Here is an 8,396-nt window from a genome sequence, read left to right as displayed (position 1 = left end):
AGCAGCTAACAGAAACTCCCTAACACTGGTTTTGTGTGTACAGCAGCAACAGAATTAACCTGATTCCTGGAATTCTGCCAGAAAACAGTGTCTTTCAGGTCTGCTTAGCTGGCAAAATAGTATGGAAATAGTGACCAAGATGAAACAGTTGTAATGATTTCTTGTAATTCCAGCAGCATAAAAAGGTGAGTTGGTATAAACAGAGCATAGGGTGCAAAAAACTCCCAAACATCTATGGCCTCGACAAGCCAGTTAAAGCAGATGTGGTACCTAGGTTACTTGCTATTGAACAACAGAAGAATTTAGTGAGTTCAGGCCATTGCACAACACTGTCTGCAAAGAAAGGGAGGAATTAGTTTTTCCAGACTTGGAACTGTATCAGAGACAGCTCAGATGCATTCACAGCTGGTTCTTATTGGACCCAGCGTGACGTGAGCGAGCACCAAGCAGCAAGTGACCTGGTGTGTGTTTGTCAGTGGAACTCAGAGCAGACCAGGACATCACAGTCATATAAAAAGTACCTCAGACACAGTTATAGGCTGGCCTTTAAATAAAAACCAAACCAAGCAAAACTGAAAAACCAAAACAAAACAAAACAAAACAAAACCCAACCAGATTCAGTAATCTTAAGGTTAAGCAACAAAAAATAAATGTAGCAATGGCAAATATTGGCTGTGCTTCCTAACTGATATCCACAGCTAAATCTGATTTTGCCTCAGGCTTTCTGCCAGCACTGTGTACCAATTCCCCTGGTTTTTATTAATACCAAGATTGTGCTGTAAATTAACCAAGTTTATTCTGCACTTGAATCACCCTTTGCCACTGTCCTCCTTTTTCAAACATGATGACATTAGACTGCCTTTGCAGCCCTGTGCCAAAACTAACAAATGTTAGGTACTCCCTAAGCATTTCAGTATGGGTAAGTATTCTCAATCCAGCTCTTTTTAGAAATATGAAAAAGTTTACTGAATCAATAAATTTTAAAATAGTCTCAGAGTTGGAAAACGAAAAATATTTAGTTGCTATAGCATAAGTTATTTGTATTTGCCTGTATTAATTTCTTTCCTCTGCTTACCTTTTCTCTTGAAACCTCATTCAATGACCAGAGTTGCTTAGATAAACAACTAAACGTATCCAAAAGAAACAGCAGCAAAAGTCAAAGAAAGTTCTTAGGTCAGCAACATTTTAAAATGTCATTGTTTCAAACCACCAGTATTTTGCACAAGCTAACCATTTCTTAAGATCTCGGCTACAGTAACATACTTGGTCAAAGATGCATTTTTTCCTCACCTAGCTAGCAATGTATTGAATTTCCTATATATTAGCCACATTGCCTCTGTCAGAAAACCAGCCAGCTTTTGTGCCAAGAAAGAAAGAAAGAGCATCACCAGTCCATTCACCACTGAGGAGAATGAGAAACCATTTGCATAGGACTGCATACTAATAAATCTACAGCAAAACTCCGGCAACTCCAGGCCACGTTAGCTGGAGTTGCTTTGGCTGCTGGCCGGCAGAGCATGGTCAGCCCTAGCAGCGCTGTGTCCCCTTAGAGCTGTCAGCCTGCTCCTGCCTTCCCAACTGGGCAACGACCCCGGGCTGCCCGGCCCCGGGCACTGCTCAGGCACGGGGGCACAGCCCTGCTCCTCTGGGATGCTCCCCGGGAATCCCGAGGAGCTTGGGGAGCAGGCAAGTACAGATTTGTGCAATACAAACCCTGAAAAACTATAAAACCACAGGAAAATGTAAGCACGCCTAAGCCCAAGCAGCTGAGCTCAGCTCTGGGAATGCAAGCTCAGGGTCCAAGCCTTGCGTGGGCTCCCAGCTCCGGGGCAGGAGCTGAGGCTCCGCTCCGTGCCGCTCACCGCGGGCTGCTCCCTCCGGCGGAGCTGCCACACAGCGGGACCCTCTGCTTCCAGACTCCCAGACTGTGCTTTCATGAGACATCCTCGGGTACTACTTCGGTGCCCAAGGAAAGGAAGAATAGCCTTAACTTGCCCCAGGGGCTTGTCCCCCTCCCCAGCTGACACAGACACACCCCCCGACTCCCACCCCCACCATGAGCAGGATCAAAGTAATTGTGATATTTTAACTTTTAATTGCAAGTTAAATGGAGGTGGACAGAAAATTGAGCCACAACCTAAGCTCCTACTCCACAAAAATCAGCCTTTGCACAGACTTCACAGGAGATATCATGACATGTGAATTATTTAAGGATTTTAAAGCTGATATTTCACTTTGCTTAACATGCACATTTTTCTCCAGATCAGTTTGCCCTCCAACATGCCCTCCTCTCTCCCTGCTAGCAAAGAGGCATATATTTTTCCCGAGTCTTAAGTGAAAATAAAGGAATGCAGGGCTTATCTGACATTCTGTTTACTCTTATATATCACCACTGGGTAAGGTCTGTAAATATTTTCCATATGCTAGCTAAAGCAATCCCTCAATTTCAGCATCTGCAAGATCCCTCCACACAGCCGTTCAAATTAGCCTTAATAAATTATTTCTGACGAAAGTCAAATAAAGACAGTTCAAGGACTCTTCACACCCCCATCCCCCCACTCTCCCACTATTTGCTACAGCTTTACTCTCAGAGACAAATTCACCACAGGGTTCATATTCACTGTAACTCTGAAATTTTAGATTCATAGGCTTTATTTCACAAGTAAAAATCAAGCATATACATTTTTTTTAGGCTGCCTTACCTTTGCCTGCCAACCTCAGAGTGGGCTCCAACATGGAAGGTGGTTGATTCCTTCCCTCTGCATCCTGTACCAGGAAAGAGTCCTCGGGCAACAGCCCCACCTGGGACACACAACCCACATAGCTGGAGCCCAGGGCAGGTGGAGGCAGTTGAGCCACTGATGTTCACAACAAACCCTCCACTGGGCTGGGGAAATAGCAACAGAAGGCACATTCAAGAAGTCTCGTTTAAATATTTTGAAAACAAAACACTACTTTTGGTACCAGAACTTCAAGTCCAACAATGAACTGCTCTAATGAGGAAGGAGAACCATTAGAATGGTTTTATGTAATCTTATTCCACCAAAGTCAATGTTTAAATGAAGTGGTCTCCCCTCTGGAGAGAGTCCTATCTCCATGTACAGTTTGCTATGCCCGGTGGATTTTAGTGTGCAAGAAGTTGGTCACTGCCATGGTCAAAAATTAAATTAAGATTTATGAACATAACACTCTTTGTAAACAAATACCCAAGTAGAACCATGAATGCTAGTGCATATTTAGTATGGGAGAGTTACAGGAGTAAAAAAAACCCTGAACCATATTCTTGTGCCTGTTGATTTATCTGACTACATGGATTTCTGTAAGGATAATATCTAAATGATTGCACTGTTGGAAAGTATTTATACAACCCCAACCAACCATGAATTGCAATATATTAGAGGTTCCTTTTGCCTTCCACCTCTCTTTCCTGTGTTATTTACTTATCTCCCTTGTAGTCTTTATTCCATGGTGGCTGCTTGGATGGGAAAATGTCTTCCTCTGTGAGTAACATCATAATTAGACTGAGAATAGGATAAGGGTTTTCTATGAAAAATTAAACCAAGAATCCCGCAGAGAGTTTAGTAAAGAAAACTCAAAGCTTTCCACAAGGATACAGCCAACTTCTCTTGTTTCTGTCTCATCCCCTGCACCCAAGCAACGAGTGAGTCACCTCCATAATGCACCCAGCATACACTAATCACATCACACAAAATAAACGTCTCAAAACCCCATCTGTTTTTCCAAGAAATCTCCAAAACAGTTTGAGCTTCCCCTTGTCACTTCTTGCAATTTCTCATCCTAATTTCAGAGAAGTCATCATGGACAAAGCACACTCCCCCACCAGTAAAGCTATTGCCTGTGGCTTTTTCACTATTAAGTATTTTTGTTTATTTGAATGTGCTGGACTCCGGTCTGAATGGAGTGTGCAGTCGGAAGAATTAGAAATGGAGAAGACAGTGTACAGAAGGAGCCCCTCTTGTGGGTTTTACACATCTGGCTAGAGGTGGAGGAAGATGTCCCAGAGCAGGAGCAATAGCTGCTTCAGGTGGTCTAGCAACAGGAGATGGTGGGCAGCAGTCCAACAGATCCTGAAGAGTCAGGATACCCCTCATTCCTAGCAAGACAAGAGCACTGCAGTGCAGAGCCCTACAAAAGGAAAGGCAGATTTTGCAACCAAAGTTCAGACTTCCTGCAGAAGAAGACTAGGCAAGGAAAACGGTGGTATAAATAAGGAAAACTCTTTATCCAATTACAGAGTAGACAGATGTTAGGATCACACTGAGGTATCCCAGCTCCCAACATGGGGGTCAGCCTCAGAATGGGAGCTGGGAAGAGCAGTCCTGAGCCTCAGCCACACCAGAGGTCACACAGGTCTCTAAAGAGGAAAATACTTTGTACCAAATGTCTCATTGGATGGTGTGGTTCACACAGCTGTGATACAACTTTCCTCCTTTCAGCATGAGGAACTTTAAAATAAATTAGCCACAGTTGAACTGTGGGATCCAGTGCATTTCAACATCTTTTAATCATCAATGATGATTATTAGACTAATTCTCTTGACCTACAAATCAACTTTATTAAGCTGGGATATTTTCTATGTCCATCATTTTACAGAGCATTCTTCTATGTAAGAGTGAAAAGCTTATTAAATGTTACAGGGCATGGCATTCATCACTCGGAGCCAAAATGATCTCAGAACATGCAATTAGTTTTGAAATAGGGAGTCAAGAAAACAGGGTTGTTTCAAGTTTATCCAGGAAAACAAAGTTTCTTCACCACATGAATCCCTTCATGATGCTTCCCATTCCTGGGAGTGTTTAGTTTACAGCCTGACATTTAACACTTGTGCAGATTCACTCCACAAATTCTGTGTGCTGTGACAAAGGCACTGCTTCGTAAACACACCAGATGAGAACCGGGTGCAGAAAAGAGAAAGATCAGCCTCTTCTATCCTATGTACTATCCTTTAATGTAGCTTATGTATTTACAAGTGAACAGTATTTGAAAAAAGTTGCCTTTGTGGATACCATGGGGGAAAAAAACTACCAAGAGGAAGAAGCAATATGTATTTAAAAATTTTAGGGAAATTTTCTTGATGTAATGTTTTAAAAATATAGTGAAGGACTACCTTTTTTTTTTCCTTTTTTTTTGCACCTGGCAAAATGTACCTGTCAGCAAGAAAAGTTAGAAAACACTTAGAGAAAGTTTTAACTTTTCACATTTTACTTCAGATTGCTGAAGCAGTGAAAGTAGAAGAGAGACCTCTCCCCAGAATGTCAGGTCTCAGACATGCATCATCTTTAAATTGCTAAAGTGAATAGAAAAGCATCACATTAAAAAAAAGTGAGGCAGAAAAAATTCAAATGCACTGACATGGTTGCTGGCAAGGCTGGGTTCTCCACTGTGCTGTGCCCTCAGAGTGGTTTACATCACTCCATAGAAAGTACAAGGTTACCTTTCTTGAATGACATCTTGGCCAGGGAATGTCATTCTTCAGAGCCCATGTCTAAATGAAACAGAGCAGATAAGAGCTGCCCCCAAAGGGTTTAAAGTAGATTGTATAAATCTCAAGCAATATATTAATACCTCCCCAATCTCCTGGATTTAGACTTATCAAGATCTGCTCTGAGTTTCCTGTGTCTGGGTACCAGTACCTGACTCACTCAGGTGATAATCAGGGGTTGTGTCACAGAAACCAGCACTAATTCTCTGCTATAAAATGTGCATCAAACCTCCAGATGTCTCAGACAAGGTGGCCTAAATAGATATTTTTCTATGTCTAATTTACAATGCGTGAATGTTTTATTACAAAGTTAATTCCACTTCCACTGTATTGCAATACCTGGAGTATGCAGAAATAAAAACAAGAAATAGCTTGCTAAGACCTATTTGTCACTATCAGGATTTAAAAAGAAAGGAAATAAACACAAGCTGTTTCTATTGCAAAATGAACTCAAACTGTGAGAGGATGAAGATACATACACAGAGATCAAGAGTAAAGAGCCAATTTTTCATTAGATCTGCAGGAGAGTTTTAGGGGGAAATTCCCATTAGGGCTTCAACAGTTTATACAGAGAACTCCCTATGCCTTTATTGGAAAACAGCCCTGCAATACTAGATACCAGTGACATACTAGCAGCAATAAGGTTTCAGCTCTCTGGCATTTGCCTGTTTGCACTGGCCTGATAGCAACCTCAAAGGAAAACCACTGCCAGGGAGAAATGTTTTGCTTAATTAGCATCACCAGTGAATAGTTTTTATTGCTATGTTATGCAGAGTAACACCTGACAGTTTCACAAGATTTATGTGATAGCTTTGATCAACCAAATTTCCTCAAGAAAAAAGAAATGGGTAATCCTTCCATGAGAGTGTTTTGCACTATCCCAATGACGTCCACATGAAGTTATCAAGTATTTTAGAAAAATAAAACAAAGGTTTGAAATTTCCTCAACTGGCTGTGTATTTGAATTCACAGCCACAGGCACAGAGTTGTGTGATGTAATTCAGTAAATCAGTTTAAAATAGGCTTAATTTTAGCACTACAAATCTTCAGGAAAATAAAGAAAAATTTCAGGGAAAATGCAAGCTTTCCCATCAAAGACTTGGTCAAGTCTCAGTTTGAATCACACATTAGAAGCTTTAGTCAGGGTTCATGTAGTGTGCATTTTAATGGCAGTCAGTCCTAGGGAATGTGAGAAGTTCAGAGAACATCCCTTAAGTTTCTTAGTCCTTGGCCACGAATCACAGGGTATGTTGAAAGCACGGCCTATGACACATGAAGAATGGTTTCCTTAAATTTGATGACTGATAAAAGAACAACTCTAATTCCTTAAAAATACTTTAGCACTGTGCAGCAGCTTCATGTGTCTGCATTTGCAGAACTGAACGGTTGTTTCTTTCTACAAATTCTAAATCTTTCCCAAAGGGTTCAATACAATGAACATACTTATCCCATACAGTTATTTTTCCCCCCCTACCTACTACTTGTCTAAGAGCACTGTGTGATTTTACTACTTTGGTTGCTATTCCAAGGCATTTGATGAACCTTGAATGCAAGTTGCAGTCCATGTGTTTTTTGCAGACTGTTATCTGGAAATACTTCTTTAATACTGAGGAATTCAAATGCCACATGCTACTTCTTTCTCTCCAGTGAGGTTACCTAACCTACAAACTCACTTCCAGAAGACGAAGGCAAAAATGTCAAGATAGAGATGTGCTTGCTTTGTCCAAAAAGCATACTTGGAAGTGTGAACGGACAGCATTCAATGCAGGAATGGCAATGAGCTCGAAGGAAAAAGAGAGAGAAATCTTCCTGACAACTTGGATCAACTAAACAGTTTTCAAGCCTCCCTCATGAGTGGGCTTCATCATATGCAGTGCCAACTAGCCCAGTCCTGGCCACAGCATGGACACATTTTAAAGCAGTTGCCAGCTAAAAACATCTGGGAACAGGCAATATGGATAGGGTGTATAAGGGGTGGGATCGTTACAGCTGATTCATGTATGACTAATGCTGGTGTTTTCCTTGGAGACCTAACCAAGTGTTGCTGAGCAAAGGGACACAAGAGCAGCAGTAGCCCCTTGCTGACTCACCCTTGTCAGGAGCAAGCCCATCACAGCCTGGGAGCCATTTATCTTCACAAGTGCCAAAGTGACCTGGGAAACGCAGCCCAGTGCTCCACACATTGGCAGCATTTCTCTCCCTTTGCCCCAGAAAGTCAATGTCAAATATATCATGGAGCACTTGTCTGGGCAAGCCCAGTCACACTGTGAGTGAGGAGACCTCAAGTGCCATCCTCTGTGTACTGTGATCAGGTGCCCAGAACACCTGCTTCAACCTTTCCTTGGGGTTTTTATAGTAAATCCTATCCAAGTTTTTTGAAGCCAGAATAGCTCTAATGCCTTGCTGCCTTGCATACCCTGCTTAAAAGACATGCCTTTTTAAAAAATTAGCATGGCATTTTGCACTGGCTGATCTGAAATGTGAGCCTTCTTGACTTAAATGCAAACAGGAGGACCAGCACCACAGTTGTCAGAAATTCAGTTGGGAATAAATGCTTTTAATGCTGACTAGAATTGAGGAAAAGGACTTTACAGTTGTGGAGCAAAATTCAGATGTTTGGAGAAAATGGGTAGTGTGCTGAACTAACATTGCAAGAATTATATATGACATGAGGGACAAGGGAATAGGTCCTGTTTTTAATAAAAGTCTGAAGAAGGAGGGAAGAGCTGGAGTTCAAGGAATCATCTTTGGATACGAAGTACACTGGCAGCTGTCAAAACTGTCTATATGCCAGATTATATTTCTGTTATTAGGTACTAAAGAACGGTTTACACATTTGAGAGATGCTTTGTTGGTGTAAATAGACAAAATTTGACTGAAGCTGAAGGAGCAG

Source organism: Corvus moneduloides, chromosome 9 (assembly GCF_009650955.1).
Source record: "Corvus moneduloides isolate bCorMon1 chromosome 9, bCorMon1.pri, whole genome shotgun sequence".
NCBI classification, from domain to species: domain Eukaryota; kingdom Metazoa; phylum Chordata; class Aves; order Passeriformes; family Corvidae; genus Corvus; species Corvus moneduloides.
This window is presented reverse-complemented; position numbering follows the sequence as displayed.